Source organism: Equus asinus, chromosome 2 (assembly GCF_041296235.1).
Source record: "Equus asinus isolate D_3611 breed Donkey chromosome 2, EquAss-T2T_v2, whole genome shotgun sequence".
Lineage (NCBI taxonomy): Eukaryota > Metazoa > Chordata > Mammalia > Perissodactyla > Equidae > Equus > Equus asinus.
In genome coordinates, this window is record NC_091791.1 from 103523966 (window position 1) to 103539654 (window position 15689).

Consider the following 15689-nt stretch of genomic DNA (forward strand, 5'->3'; position numbering starts at 1 on the left):
CTTTCTGAACCTTAGTTTCTGAGCTTATAAAGCGAACGTAACAAGACCTACATCAAAGCGTTGGTGTAAGAATGAAAGGAAATAACACACATCGAGTCTCTGTGTTTACTGATGTCCAGTTTACAGTGCGGTGCTCAGAACCTAACAAGTGCCCCCGCTATGGGCCACGGACTGGAGAGCACACAATGGCACTCTGGTCAACAGAATGAGGGAGAGGAACAAGATTCCACTTAGGCAGTGTGAGGGGTGCAGAAGGAAGCCATGTTCCAGCATCAGGATTGGGGAGCCAGTAGGGGGCTCTCTGCTGGGAGAGGTCAGGGCATGCAGGGAGGGCCAGAACCACTGGTTGTTGGGTGAGTGGGAGCATTGAACAGGCTCCTGCCTATGACAACCTTCTTTACATATTTCATGCAATCTGGCTTTCCACTGCTTCCTTTAGCATCTTTCAACATTGCTCAGCAACGGTGATGTCAGTAGTGCTATTAAAAGTACAGAAAATTTCCTAAACTGTTCAGGGAGAATGGCCACTCCACTGGTCCTCTGGTATACACACACATGCATGCACATGCAAAAACACACACACACACACACGCATATGTGCATGCATACACATGTGCATGGATAAACATACATACACATAGACATACACATAGGCACACATATTCACGCACATAAACACACGTAACCTTGTATTTAAGCAGCTTCTACTCTATGGATGAAGTCATTTTGGTGTAGATAAAGTCATTTTGATTGCCGCCTTGCCCAATATCCACCTAGGTAGTAGGAGATTAAAATTAGAATGTCATCCTTCACTTAGCACTGTGCCACCATGCAGAGGCGCAGATATCCCCAGGCCTTTCTCATTCCAAACCAGAGATTGACAAACTTTCTGTAAAGGGTCAGAGAGCAAATATTTTCATTTTTGTGGGCCACTTCGTCTCTCCCACAAGTCCTCTGCCTCTGTAGTGCAAAAGCAGCGATACACATAAACAAAATGGCACAGCCGTGTTCCAGTAAAACCTTATTTACAAAACCAACGCATGGGCAGTAGTGTGCTGACTCCTGGTCTGAAGTCTTAGCTCCTAACCACTAGGCTATAGAACTTGGACTTGTTTTTCTTAATCCAAAACTTGGTTCCTTCAATTTATTAATATATAGGAAACATCTTAAATACCTCTATACCTCTTGATCTAATAATTTCACTGCTAGGAATTTATCTTAATAATAATGAGTAGTTATTGATCATTTTATGTTTAGTATCTACTTAATCTTCATGGTAACCCCACAAGGCAACTCATGTTTTTGTCTCCATCTTGCAGATGAGGAAACTGAGGCACAAAGATGCTAAGTGATTTTCCCCCTGGACACACAGCTGGAAAGTGATAAAGCTGGGCTCTGAAAAGAGACAGTGGTTTCTAACTCTTAAATGAAAAAATTATGCAAAATTGGACAAATGCACAAACATTCCTGTTTTTTGCAACAAAGTTCATAACAACATAAAAGGAGATAATCTAAGTACCAAAAATGGAGAATGGGTAAAAAATTATGGTACGGTAGAATACAAGGCAATGTTTTAAAATCATAGGGAAGAATGTTGACTCTCTGCTTGCACGAAGGACCACAGCCATTCCTCTCCTCCCCAGATGCGTGCCCCTTTGCAATGTCACATGGCTGCTCTTCCCATCCAAAGTCAGAGCCTATTTCCCGTCTGTTGAACGTGGGCTGGCCCATGACTCATGTGACCAATAGAACGAGGAGGAAGTGATGTTACGTGATGTCCAGGGCTAGGTTTTGAAAGGCCTCACTGCTTCCACCTTTGCCCTTTTGAAATACTGTCCTGAGCCTGCCATATAAGGAAGTCCCATCCAGCTTACTGAAGGATGAGAGGCCAGGTGGACGAGAACCAAGGCCCTCCCACTGCGGAATGAGTAATCCCAGGTGAGCAGGATTGCAAGCTAAAATGCAGGACACCCAGTTACATTTTCTTTCCAGACAATGAGGAATTTTTTAGCACAAGTATTTCCCAAATATCACACCCTTCTACTAAAAGATTATTCATTGTCTATCTGAAATTCAAACTAAACTGGGTGTCCTTTGTTTTTATTTGCTCTATCTGACAACCCCAGAGGTGGAGAGCAGAAGAACCATCTAGTTGATCTCAGCTCGAATTGCTGATCCAAAGAACTAGGAGAAATAAGACATTGCTGTTTTAAGCCATCAAGTTTTGGAGAGATTTGTTACACAGTAACACGCGACTGAAACACTGTCCTATTTACGGACATGGAAAAGTTTACTATGGGACAGGTGGGAGGTGCATAGGCAGAGAGGAGGGAGGGCATTCAGATAGGGAGCGCATTGTCAATAAAGAGTAGAAGCTGTCCTGACCGCGCTTGGAGAACAATGAGAACAACACGACGCCAAGAGTAGAAGGTACCAAATGGGGACGAATGGGACAAACATTAGAAAGTGGATTGGGTGCACGTGGCAGAGGATTTTGAATGCCAACCAAATATTTTTGGACTTCATTCTATAAAGGGAGTTATCAAAGAGAATTGAACAGAGAAACAACACAATGAAAACAGTAAAGTACATACAATATCTGTTCAAATTAAATATTTAATTTTTAATGATGTATTTTGAGGACGTGCATTGACATTCATAAATGTCAAATATATCTTGGGGAGAAAAGCCAAAATTTCTAACTTTGGATTCTAAGATCCCATCTTTGAGATATTTTTGATAATGATTTCCTGGTGAAATCCCTGCTAAGGACCTAAAGCTATGTTAATATTTTTAAGAGAATGTAGTTTGCTTATGATCTACTGTTAAATTTCAAAACGTAGTTATAAAAGAGCATACACAGCATGATCCCATTTTGGTATAAAACCATACACACTCACACACACACACACACACTCCTGGAACTGGTCGTTTTGGAGGGCAGGGAGTAAATACAGGTGATTTTTATTTTCTTTTTTATTCTTATTTGCACGTTCCCATTTTCCTGCAGTCTATACTTCTCCCCTGTGTAAGGAATCGTGTGTGAGCATCTGTGTGTCTTGTGCATGCTTACTGTGGCCTTTGATGCCCCAGCTTTGCACCAGTCATTAAGTATTTACAGAGTTCTTGGTGTTTCCCCAGCACTGTTCGTGAGAGAGTACCATGGGTGATAAAAAGTAAATTCGGGTTGTGCTACAAACCAAAGTGATGCCAGAAAACGGGCAGCCATGTCTGTGGACTTCTTGGTAAGCTGTGTACAGTATAGTAGTTCTTAAGACCCTTTGGAGAGATATATGAGAATTACTTAGAAAACTTTGTTAAACATACATATGCCTGGGCCCCTCCCCTGGAGGTTATAATTCAATAGATGTGCACGGGGAGCCAGGTATCTATATTTTACAAAGCCATTCAGTTGAGAATCACTGATCCAATATTTGTTGTGATTCTCTCTCTTCCATTGTGATTATGAGTGATGGGGAGAATTAAAGAAAGCTTCTTGGAGGAGGTGGCCCCTGGATGGAGCCTGAGGGATGCGGGATTACAAGAGCCATCTCTAGTCTTCACGGGAGAGTAGCACGTTCACTGCCCAACACAGTGTACCGATGGCTTCCCAGCTGTGCTCTCTACCAGTTGCCTTCCCAGCTGTGCTCCCCACTGTGGCCACCTTCACGTGTCCTGGAACTGTTCCCACTGCCACCCAGCCCAGGGCACGTTCACTCTCCAGTCTGACCTTTGCCTGCGTCTATGCCCTGCTCCTGCTTTGGGCTTATCTTTACACCTGCTGGCCCTGATTCCTCTCAGCCCCTCTGCCTTCTCGGGTTCTCCTTCTCAGGCACCCATAGGATGCAGAGCCCTCTGGGTCAGCTTCTGAAGTCCCTGCCCCAGGCAGTTCCAGTCTTCAGGACCCCAGTCCCACCTCCCCAAATCAAATTTTCAGAAAGAAAAGGCAGAGGATTAGAAGACAGTTTCTCGGTTTCCAGGGCAGGTGTGCAACCAATTCATCACATGGCCTTGAACAAGCCACTGAAGCTGACTGCTCTGGCCCTGGTTACCCGCCTCCCCAACGTAAGATTAGTAACTGCTCAGGGTGGCAGCCACCTGAACACAGAGGTACAGAGCGGGAGGCTGGGAGGCGGCAGTTAGGGGGTGTGAGCAAGGGAGCGGGCAGTAGGATCTTGGCAAGAGAGAAAGCACAGACACAAGAGCAGGTGAGGACGGACCCACCTGATGGTGCAGAACCCTCGGCCAGGTGCATATACCCCGTGCAGAGGAAAAAGCGCTTGAGCATTCCACAATGACTTGGAACCAGACGGGCAGGGAATGCTGAGTTTCTATCCAATCCTGTGATTGCTGCAGGGCGGTGGGGAGGGTGGAACCAGGGACGAGGAAAGAGGTTCCTGAATGAAGTGGTGGCTTTGAGGAAGGTAGGTTTAGAGAACAGGTGCAGGCTTATTTGAGCCGATCCCATCTCACTTTCCTTCAACAGATGCCCCATCCTTAATCTTCATCCCTAAAATCCAGCATATAGAGGCCCTGAGGCCAATCCCAGTTCCAGCGTGAAAACAACCAGAGGCAAAGATTGCCTGCTGCTCTGGGCGTGCGGTGGCAGGAGCAGGCCTGAGACCTGCACCCACTGATCCCTAGATAGGAGGCTCCTCTTGTACTACATTGATTCCAGGGTTCCAGGTTTGGTAGCCTTTGCCAGCTGCCAAAAAGAGCCTGCTTTGTACAACTGGGCTAGGAGGAAAATGTCAGCAGCCAGAACTACCCCAGAGAGCAAAATACATAAGATGGGCTGTCTGTCTCAAAGCTAAATGTGAGAAAGATCAACTCAGCACGACTCATTCTCCATCACCCACCTTCCAACGGAGAAGCAAGGGCCCCTGTCTTCCTGACAGCACTCACACAGCCACTGTCCTAAGCTAGATTTTGCTGCAGCAGCCTAGGTAGACCAGGAATGGGATGGGACCCCACAATACCAAAATCTGGTGGATTCTACCCTAGATATATAGCCCAAACTATCAGGGACAATAATGACACAACACCAATGCTTTATAAAATCACCTTTCTGATGGGGTCACATTCAGTGCCAGCTTTTATCCATACAAGGGAGAAGACAGACTGGGCAGGACTGAAGAAAGGAGCAAATTCAAGATAATAAACAAAAATTGGTTTGCAAATAATAGGCTAGGAGGATCATCTGTATTTGTATAATTGAGCCATGACCATAAGCAAGCCATTCATTCAGCAAATTTTGTATGTGTAAACCAGGATTCTCATTTATTAATTTACCACTAGAAATAAATGCACTGTCATGTGGCCCAGACATTCACATCCGTCTGAGGGAACATGCATTTGCTCCATCAGTGGCAGCTACCAGGAAAGTCAAATTATCAAAAGGTTGCTTCGTGAGTGTGGAATCTGTACAAGAGAAGCTTGCTTTGGAATTTAAATTCAGCAAAAACTTATTGAGCTTTCCGTGTCAGGCATCGTGCTGGGTAATGAGGACACAAAGATGTGATGTTCAACTTTGAAGAGTTTGCAGCCAAACAGAGAAGTGTGGTTCGATGGGAATTTAATGTGATCAACACCATAACAGAGATATTAGACGTATGGGCAGGGGTCCTGGAGACCTGGAAAAGCATCCCCTGTCTGCTGGGCCTTAAAGATTTAATAGGAGTTTGCCAAGTAGGGGGGTGTATGGTGGGGTGGATTTCAGGCAGATGAAACAGTGTGTGCAAAAACACAAGGAGAGAAAGAGTGTGAAAGTTCCATGTGTCTAGACTGGGGTGTGAAATGGTGAAAGATATCAGACTGTGATGGTATTTGGGTGCTAAGGAAGTTGGATGTTATTACTAAGCCGATGGTGCTCAATTTCCATTACATCAGACTTCTCTGGGGCACGTTTTTAAAGTTGGTGAATGTCTAGTGCCTCCCTTAGTTCTACTGACCCAGAAAGTCAGGAGAGGGGTCCAGGCATTCGTAGTAGTAAAAGGACACAAGGCTGATTCTGGGATGCAGCCCGCAAAGAGATTCTAACACAGGAGATGATGTGAGCGTATTTTCAAAAACTCTTGGTGGACTTAATAGGGATGTTTTCTTATCCCCATTTTACAGATGATGAAACTGACAATACAGAGAAAACACTATCAGTGGGGGAAGAAACCAAAACCAGGGCTGGTGCATTAGTCAGAGTGTCCTCTAGAGAAACAGAACCAATAAGAGATACAGAGATATAGACTAGATGCAGATGTAGATATAGATATAGATTAGAAATAGAAAGAGACGAAGAGAGATTTTAAGGAACTGATTCATGTGACTATTGGGGCTGGCGAGTCTGAAACCTGCAGGGCAGGCTGGCAATTCAGGTGAGAGTTGACCTTGCAGTCTTGAGTCTGAATTCCGCAGGACAGCAGGCTGGAAACTCAGGTCAGGCTTCTCCGTTGCAGTTTTTAGAATTCTTTCCTTTTGGGGATACTTCAGTCTTTGCTCCTAAGACCTTCAAGTAATTGAGTGAGGGGCATCCACATTATGGAGGGGGATCTCCTTTATTCAAAGTCTACTGACTTAAATGTCAATCACATCTTAAAAATATCCTCACGGTGACATCCAAACTGGCGTTTGACCAAACAACTGGGAAGCATTAGCCAGGTTGATACATAAGATTAGCCATCACGGCTGGAATCCCACCTCTAGCCATGCCACCATTCTCCTTTCTGGTGGGGAGAAGAATTTGGAAACGAGGAAAAGTTCCTCATGACAACCAAGGCTGGTAGCTCCTGGGCCACCTTTCTCCCTGAAACAAGGGTGTTGAATCCACAGCCTGAAAGACAATACCTTAACCTGGAGACAAAGGAACTAAGCCAGGAGCTCACAATCTTGATACACACCCTGCACCAGCAAGTGGGCCACACTGTGCTGTCTTCTTTAAGGAAACTTTTAAGTTGTTTTCCCACCTTAACGGAGCTGAACCTGCTGGGCTAATACAACGACAATCTCTGGTTTCTGCCATTTCAAGCCTTAATAAGAACAAATGTGCTGGTACACAGTTCACTGATTTAACCACGCTGAGGATTTTGATCAATGGCTCCTTTATATTTTCATTTCATGGACTTTTATATCACACAATGAAAGAAAGAGATGTGCAGCTTCATGGTGCAAAACTCGCTAACCAAGGAGAAGCCTTCCCCCAGGTGTGGGGGAGCTCGGGCCAAGCTGCCTGCTGCAGCCCCGTGTCCTGGCCTGGCTCTGCCGTGGGCAAGTGGGAGGCTGCTGCCTCCAGTTTCCTGGAGCAAGAAGAAAGCATATTGGTTCTTTTTATTAGATTGATCCAAATCAATGACTGTGGTCCCATCTAAATCTTATTTTATTCTACCTGTTTGATAACAAAAAATAAAAACTCAAAAAAGTAAATATCATCTAAATGTTGAACTACGGCATTGTTTCAAAGAATGGTTCAACCAGAAGGGACATTTGAAACCTACTCATAATGCTATGAATGCTCTAGAGATCAGGAATGAGAAATAACTTGCCTGAAGACACTGCCCAGGTCTAAAAGCAGAGCTTCCAGATTTTCAATGCATTGGTCAGCCTTTCTTTTTCTCCCTTCTTCCTTCTTTGCTTCCTTTTTTCCTTCTTTCCTTCCTTTTTTGGTCTATATTTTTAGCACAAACTATTTTAAACACACAGTGGGCCTGTCATGGTTTTCACTTGCAAACAACAGAGTCCTCTTTGGCTAGTTTAAGCAGGAGAAGGAATTATGTCAGGATATTGGTTAGCTCACAGAGAGATAAACAGACTAGAACCTAAGTGTCCAGAAGCAAGACTCAAAATACAAGTTGCAGGGATGGCCTGATGGGAAAACAGCCTTCACTGCTGCTACTGAGCACTGGGTCCAGTGAAATACCAAGGACTTGACCTTATTGTCCACCCTCCATGTCCTGAGCATCCAAGCCACCCCTGAGTCAGGAACTCAACCCTGCAGCCTCCAAAACTCAAACATGGTGGCAGCCAGTCCTACTTTCCTCACAGAGCTCTCTTTAGCTCTGAAGTCCCACAAGCTTGCATCCTAGCTGCAAGAGAGCCTAGGAATGTGAGCTCTGAATTCTATACTCAGATCCAGGACACTGCAGGTCCAGTCACCGTGTCAGAGTCTGGGTTCAGCCCCAGGCGAGAGGCTGAGCTGGTCCTCCGTGCCCCTCTCTCCCATGTGATTCTCTGTCCTTCTGGTTGTGAGCTTATTATGGGTGTCAGAATGAGATTTGCACAGTTAGGGTGCTTGGAGAATTGAAATGCTTTGGGGCCCACTTTTGGATTTCTCCCTATTTCTTCCTGGAAGTCCACTAAGCTTCAAGAGATGCAAACACTGTTGCTCTCCAGCCTGGGCTGTCACCAGTACTCTGCCTGGCCAGCTTGTCTAACTCAGACCCTTGCCTCTGTCTTCCCCAGCATGTCAGAAGGTCCACATCCATGAGACAGAGTGGACAACACAGCAGAGGGCAAACAGTACAGTATTTTCTAGCTGAATATTCTACCTTTTAGGAGCCCTGGAATCACTGAGGAAACATCCACTTTGTCATTTTCCTCAAGAGAGCTGGAAAAAACTTTAAGGTATAATTCATTAAGCCCAGACAACACCTTAACCCTACATGTGAAAACAACCGAGTGAACTTACAGAGCAGCGTGGAGCTCTGGAGCAGGTTTGAGAAGAGGTTTGAATGAAGCTGAAAACTGTCTACAGAATGTCTTTGGGAACTCTCAGTATGGCCAGCTGGACACTCAAACACCACATTCAACCTTGTTGTCTTCATCTTCCTGTTCTCTCTCCTCCCGTGGCCCCTTACACTGAGAAAGTGTTATGGGTGGAATTGAGTATCTCAAAAGTTCCTATGTTGAAGTCAGAACCCCCAGTACCTCAGAAGCAACCTTATTTGGAAACAGTATCATTACAGATGTAATTAGTTAGGATGACATCATTAGGGTGGGTCCTAGTCCAATGTGACTGGTGTCCTCATCAACAGGGTACATTTGAAAACAGGCACACATAGAAAGAACAGCACTTGAATATGGGAGCAGAGATCGAGGTGTTGCTTCTACAAGCCAAGGAATTGCCAGAAAAACCACTGGAGGGCCCTTTCCTGCTCCGTAATCCTTCCCATTGTGCAAGAAAGACGCGTGCTCATCCATAAAACACAGCTCAGGTGTCACCGCATCTCTGCAAATACCCTAATACCTTCAGCCAAAGCAAACCATTCCTGGCAGAACACGCCCATCATGGATGATTTCTGCCACTCCTATCAGCTTCCCACCCTCCATATAATTGATCCATTTGTTCTTCTGTCTCCCCCACCAGATGAGGAACACCTGGAGGACAGAGACCACACCTGAGTCATCTTCGAGGCTCTCACAGTGGGGAGTACATGGCCAGGAAATCTGCCCTCTGTAACTTCAGACCTTTGTGTCACCTGTCCCAAAAGTTAAAATATCCATCCAGCAAACAGACCCTGAACTTCATCATATTTTATTGCCCTGGACGAACACCATGACTCCTTCTAAAGCTGTTCTTCATTTTACCATAAGCCGCTGTGATCCTAAATATTTTGTAGGATAAATACGGTAGCTCTTTCAAATGCATGTTGTCAGCATCCCTTCCAAAAATCCTTTCTGAAGTTTGACTCCTGACCACGAGGTCCTCCTCCTTCTCCTCTGGGGGGCATCTGCAAGTCCCTTCTTCCCTACCTGAAGGTCATGGGACTCCTCTTCCCCAGGGATTACAAGGCAAATCTTGGAAGGGGTCTTGGGTTTTACTCAGGTATAAGAGAAAGCCTGACCTTTTAATGTGGGGGCAGAGCTGGCTTGTGGACACACTCCCTCTCCTTTCCAACAATGCAGTTCTTATGAACAGCAAAGTCTTATTTCTGAATTCTAAGTCTGTAGTCCTGTTTCCTACAACATGTAGGCTATGCACCATGAAAGTCGAGTGAGGAAAATGATGAATGAATGAACCAACAAACTAAGGACAGCCAAAAAGAAGAATGCATTTGAAAACACAAAACTTTATAAGATATTTAATAACATAATTGATGGGTCTCCTGTTTTTCTTTTTCTTCAAAATCATTGCCTTTTTCCAAGTAACCATAATTTTCTTCTCTCCAAGCCTACCTATTTTTTCCCCATTTTTCTCTGTTCTGCCCACGCTATATAATGGAAAGTAAATACTCTCAGAGTCCTCCCGTCTGCCCAAGTGACGGAACTCAACGATGCTGAGATGAAGAAGAGCAAATTCAATTCTAGCAGCTATCAAACCCAATGACATTTTGGAGGAATCTGAACAAGGTAATTACTGTGGGAAGGTAAATTTGCCCAGAGGAAGAAAAATAACAGAGGCAAAATGATTGAACACTTCAACTGGAAAAGTCTGTTCACCGTGAGCTACTATGGAAGCAAAGACCTGCACAACGTGACCTGCCAGTGTGCCAGGGGATTTTGCCCTGAGGGAGAGCCACATTCATCGGGGTTAACGTCTTAACTCTGCTTTCCCATGCACTGGACAGCCTTATATTTTGACTTTTATCTCTATAGCTTCTTCTCCCTCTGTTCCTTTACTGATCTTCCTTGACTTCTTTGTTCAAAAGCTAAAAGCTCCTTTCGCAGTCCTCGCTCCTGTCTGACAGGTATTCTGCTAGACACAGGGCTCTCAAGATGGAACACACCTATGCACACAAACTCACACATAAAAACACACAACCACGCAATCACATGCAAACACACAGGCATGCATGCATACACAAACACATGCACACATACAATCACACACATACCCAACTCTTGGGGAGTTTGCAGGACTGTTAGAATTCACCAAAATAACTGCTCACATGGAGTTATATCCAAAGCAGAGTGAGAATGCGGCAGAGAAGCGGGGCTGGTGTGCTGGGAAAAGTCAAGAGGGCTCCACACACGGGTTGGGTGCTGGGCAGAAACCTGAAGGGTAAGGAGGAGGGCAGACTGTCGAGGAGAGAGGGCTTTGGTGAGAGAGAAGAGCACAGATAAAAGGGCTGGAGGGGCGAGAAGGCTGGCATGTTCAGGAGACTGGGGAGTTCACAATTCCAGAGAACAAAGCCATCTGGCTTCTCAGTCTTGGCTAAAGACTGGAATGCAGCCCAGGCACTTCCCCTGGGTCACTGAGGCTGGAGGAAGAGGAAATAAAACTTCCCTTTACATTTGGAGATCCAGAATCCCCGAGGGGAAGGATCGGGTAAGATAAACATGTGTTTCTTCACCCTCCTTAGTGAAGATGTACCCCCCTCCCTCTGTGGCATAAAATCATTCCCGTGGTTGTGTGAATGAAAAGGCCAAGAACACCACCATATTAGCCCCTCAAAAAAAAAAAAAATAAGTAAATAGGCATGTGTCTGGACCATTTGACTGTAAGCCTTGTGAGAGCAGAGACTAACCTCCCTTCTCTTAAATCTGTCACATCTGATTCCTCTCTGTCTCCCACCACATGTATCCAGGCCATTCAGTCATGACACCAAAAACCCACCCCAATCTCTCCACTTGTGTCTTCTCCAGGGCCCCTGCCCTCAACCCCGCCAGCTCCCAGCTGCTTTATCACGGCTGCCTCCTAACTGTTTTCTTTGCTTCCACTCTCGCTCCCCTACAATCTCTCCCAGCCAGAGAGACCTTTGAAAAATGCAAGGCAGCTATGTCATCCCTTCCTCAAACTGCCCAGTGGCTTCCGTTTTACTGATAGTGGCTGAGAGCACAGCTCTGGAGCCATGTCCTGGGTTCAAAACTTAATGCCCTTGTGCCTCAGTTTCCTACCCTATAAAAAGAGGTTAGTAATTATACCTATCTCATACAATTTTCATGAGGATTGAATGAGTTACTTATATGGTAAGTGGTGTAGAGTAAGCATTCACTGATATTAGGTTTTATTAAAATAAAATCTGATCTCTTTACCATTGCCCCTGACTATCTATCTGACCTCATTCTGACCCACTTTACCCCTCACTCACTAGGTAATGGCCACACTCACCTTCTGGACTTTTAAACAAACCAAGTCCACTTCTAGCTCAGGCCTTTTGCCTTTGCTGTTCTCTGTTCCAGGCACCCTTCTCCCCAGATCTCACATGGCTGGCTCCCTCTGGTCATTCAGACATAAGCAGAAATGTCATCACCTCGTCCCATTAGCTTCCCTGCATCCATCTCTTATACACACACCGTCCTAAACACACTCATGATTACCCTATTGTTGTCATCATTGTGTTTATCATTATCTGCATTCATATTATTTATCGGTTTGCTTATTTATTATTCACCTTCCCCCAAACAGAAGGAAAGATTCACGGAGTGAAAACATGTAGAACAGAATCTGGCATGTAGAAGGAACTAAGAACATATGTGCTGGATGAATGAATGAGTGAACTGATGTAGTTACTACCCTGCAAGTGTTTACTGAACACACTGAAGTAAGCTCTAACCACTCCTGGAAATAGAAACAAACCAAAGTTTAAGGAAATCCAGCCTCTGCCATGTGTGATCACTCATGTGACAGATGTGACCCAATTAGCATTGTTCTTGAAAGGGCATTATTCTTCGACATGACTACACCATCTGTCCCAAAATGATTTCATGATTCATGATCAGACAAGCACCGAACCCCATGTGGCAGGTCTTATAAACTGACTCTGTCTTCTCGGTTGGTTTCTGGTCATGTGGGCAGTATTTTGACATTTTCAAATGAAATGTAGACTCTAATGAAAAGCACATAAAATAGTGAGATGACACAGGCCAGGGCAGAATATTGCACTCTGTAAATTCTCAGGGTATAACCAGGATGGGAAATGGACAAATTTAAGTCTACGAAAATGTGGAAAAACTTTGATGAATGGGAAACTTTATTAAGCTCTGGTTTCATCTCCCTGAAGGAATTGCTGAAGCTTCCATCACATAATAGCTGGACAAAGGCTCAGAGAACACACCCTTCACATGTTGGAAAGGGTCCTAGGGGTGTAGATTATGGTAGAAAAGGAGTTGGAGAAAACTATTGAGCGGAGGGAAGAGATGACTACCCTCATTTTACATATGAGAAAAAGGGACCGACTAGTTATTCCTGCCCAAACACCATTTCCCTTCCTCTGGCAAGAGAAACTCTACTTTCTTCTGAGGAACTTCTTTCCTCATTCCCCATTCTTGGTTCTTATAGTTTCAGTGGATCCCAGGCTTAATTCCAGGGATTAGGGTGTTAATCAGAACACTCCAATCTAGCCACATTATTAGCTCAGGGATAAACATTTGGCCTATGCTGGACAAAAGAAAATAGTTCCAAGATACTTTTTCTGAAATTATTAGGAAAGAAAAGTTTTCTGTCTGTCGAGATTGCTGAACTCTAAGACGACAAGTCTCAGTCTACCAGCAATCAATTTTCTTTCTCTTGTAGGTCACTCCTGAGTTTATGCTAATGAAGTGACTTAGGGTGGAACACCAAATTGAATCAGGATGGGCTGGTCTTCCGAAAGACCAAGTGATTGGAGAGTTGGAACTTTGAACCCCACCACCAACCTCAACCTCTGAGGAGGAGAGAAGACAGAGCTGGAGATTGAGCTGTACAAAAATCCTTGAAGAATGAGATTTGGGGATGTAGGGGAGGAAGACATTTCCTCCACCCACTCTGGGTCCTTCTGGCCAGACAACGAATTAAATTCACATGAAACAGAATAACAGGAGAAAATTAAACAAAGCTTTATAACATGTATACAGGGAGAGGCTCAGGCAAACTGAGCAACTCACTAAAATGGTGGAAGCTCTCACCTTAAATACCACCCTCAGCTAAAGACAAAGGAGGATGTTGGGGGTGAGGGGAGTCAGTTATGGGAGGTTACCAGAAAAGCACAGTAAACAAGAGTAAGGTTATTATGCAGGTTTAAGTCCTTGCCTTCTGCATTGATAAGAGTTTCTAGAGATAAGCTCATCCCTGCTTCTTCCTGGTAAAGAGAGGGAGACACCTTTATAGATGGCGATTTCCTTTACAAATGTAAAAGTCTCTTTACAAAGGGTTAAATTCTACTTTTCGGAGTTTCTCTCTGTCTACAGTTTTTCAAAGTAACCAGCCCAAAATAATCCTCATGCCGAAGAGACATATCTTGGGGTGGCCAATTCCAGTCCCCCACAGGGAGCTTCTGGTTTAGTGAACACATCAAGGTGTTGAGAGGGTGACACAAATGGAGAGGGCATGGGAACTACACGCACACATACGCACACACACACTCACACACACACAGCCAATACCTTTCCCTCTGCATCTTTGGCTGTTCCTGAGTTGTCTCCTTTTTAATAAATGGTAGTAGTAACTAAAGTGATTTCCTGAGTTCTGTGAATCATTCTAGCAAATTATTGAACCTGAGAAGGGAGTTGTGGGAACTCTTGAATTTACAACTGGCAGTCAAGAGCACAGCTGGCCTCCTGGACTTGATTGTCTTGTGGGATGGAGCTCTTAACCTGTGGAGTGTGCCCTAACTCCTGAGAGTTAGTGTCACAATTGAATTGAATTTTTAGACACCCAGTTGGTGTTGAAGAATTGGTTGTTGGTATGGAAAAATGCCAGACGTTTAGTATTAGAAGAAAACACCTTGCAAACCCATTCCAATGGAGTTTTCTGTCACTTGTGACCAAGAGTTCTGATCAATTTTAGAATCCCAGACTTTTAGAAAATTTCAGTGACTCACCTATGGTCACACAGCTAATAGGTGACAGAACTGGAAACTGGACCAGCTCCATGGGACTCCATAAACCTACTGTCTTCTCTACTGAGCTGCTGTTTCCCTGAGAGGATCACTGTGGAAGGGACTCCACCCTCAGGTGGGAGCCTACACCAGATGGTTTCATAGGCTCTTGAAGCTCCCAGTTTCTATCACTGTGCGTATCTCTCCACAGTTGATTGTAAGAGAGTCTACCTGCTAAACTCCAAAGATCCTCTAGTCACGGCAAACCCAGTGCCCCTCTTGTCCTGCCATGCTGAGCACCATACACAATGTCACCTGTGACTGTGTACTCTCAGCACCGCTCATGACATACTGGTCAACTCTAGTTCCCGAACAAAGCTCAAAAGCAGAGTTAAGGAAAACAATCTCTTTTTAGCTGGAAGTCAAGCATGTGAAAGGGAACTTAATAAACTGTCTAAAATGTTGGCTGTTGGCTCTTTCTATTTTCTTTCTAATTTCCTCTTATCTCTCCAAAATAAAGTATAACATCCTTCTGGCAAGGACTGTATCTTAGACATTTTAGTGTCTCCCTCTGCCTCCAACACCATGCCTTGTGCGGGAGGAAACATGTTGAATGACTGACTCATCCGAGAAATTTTTCTTGTCCTGGTTTAATTCCGTTGTCTCTGTCTCCTTCAGGATTCAGGGTTTCTAAGCCTGATATTAGGAAGTCCTTTTCTGGGTTTTATTTAACTTTCCTAAGATGCTGTTTTCACAGATGTTTGTCACATGTGTTGCGCTCATTGGCTGTGAAATTAACCTTGTTTAACATCGGCTCACCCCTCATTTAAAATAAAATAGCAGGGGCTGGCCCGGTGGCACAGCAGCTAAGTCCACACATTCTGCTTCGGTGACCCGGGGTTCTCGGGTTTGGATCTCGGGTGCAGACATGGCACCACTTGTCAAGCCATGCTGTGGTAGGTGTCC

The 15689-nt window shown here is 44.7% G+C and overlaps 1 long non-coding RNA gene across 1 annotated transcript; it reads left to right on the forward strand.

Moving 5' to 3' along the window:
• The first annotated feature begins 2368 nt into the window (after positions 1-2368).
• LOC139046243 (uncharacterized) lies at positions 2369-14499 on the forward strand. Its single transcript, XR_011506077.1, has 3 exons — positions 2369-2430; positions 3142-3245; positions 13442-14499. It is a non-coding gene; the product is annotated as an uncharacterized lncRNA (long non-coding RNA).
• Positions 14500-15689: the final 1190 nt, after the last annotated feature.